The following is an 810-nucleotide window of genomic DNA, read 5'->3' as shown; positions in this document are numbered from 1 at the left end:
GTGGGGGGGGGGGGGAATCGAATGAAGTGTATTTTGCCTTTTTGTTTTTTATTTTCTAGCCACACTTTTTTTTTCTGCTGTAAACTTGTCAGTGTTATTGATCCTGTTGCTTCTCTCACTCACCTTGCCTTTGGTCGTCCATCTTGTTTGGGCCATTGTGTATTAGTACATTGTGTTTTTTTTTTTTTCTATTTATGACACCTGTAGATGTATTCTCTGCTGTAGGGGTGCAGAGCAAGCTGTGGATTAGATATATAGTGGTTATGCTTGTCTAAAGTGCAAGTCTTACACCATAGGGATGTGAGGGAGGCCCTCTGGAAGCTCTCCTACAGTTTCTATATGAAGAGTTGTGAATTTCTTTTTTGCAGCAGATTTGTGTTTACGTTAACGCGTGGAGGTGTGTGTGCTTGTTTGCATGTGTGTATGAAGGGATGCCCGTGGCTATACAAGTAAAAAGTGGGGGAAACATGAAATTTGTCGCACTATTATATTTTTTGAAATAGTTAATGCAAAAGAGCTTTTTTGTCAGCTTCGTGATTGTGACGATGAGTTTGATGGTTCCAACCATTATACTATTTCATTTTTCAGCACTTTTACCTCACTTGAGTTTTTCCTTTTGAATGGAAATGTACATGTACATCAGGAAAATGTGTTTGAAGAGGAAATAATGAATAAAGAGTATTAAATGCAATATCTGCTTCAGCTGTTTCTTCCAACTGAAACCATCTTATCCCAAACCAGCATTTATGTGTAAAATGTCTGTCGGGTAATACTGCGTTTTACATCTAAACTCTTAACACACCTTCCAAA

Source organism: Morone saxatilis, unplaced genomic scaffold, assembly GCF_004916995.1.
Source record: "Morone saxatilis isolate NCDOM2014 unplaced genomic scaffold, NCSU_SB_2.0 Contig5, whole genome shotgun sequence".
NCBI classification, from domain to species: Eukaryota; Metazoa; Chordata; class Actinopteri; family Moronidae; genus Morone; species Morone saxatilis.
Note: the sequence above shows the minus strand (reverse complement) of the source record.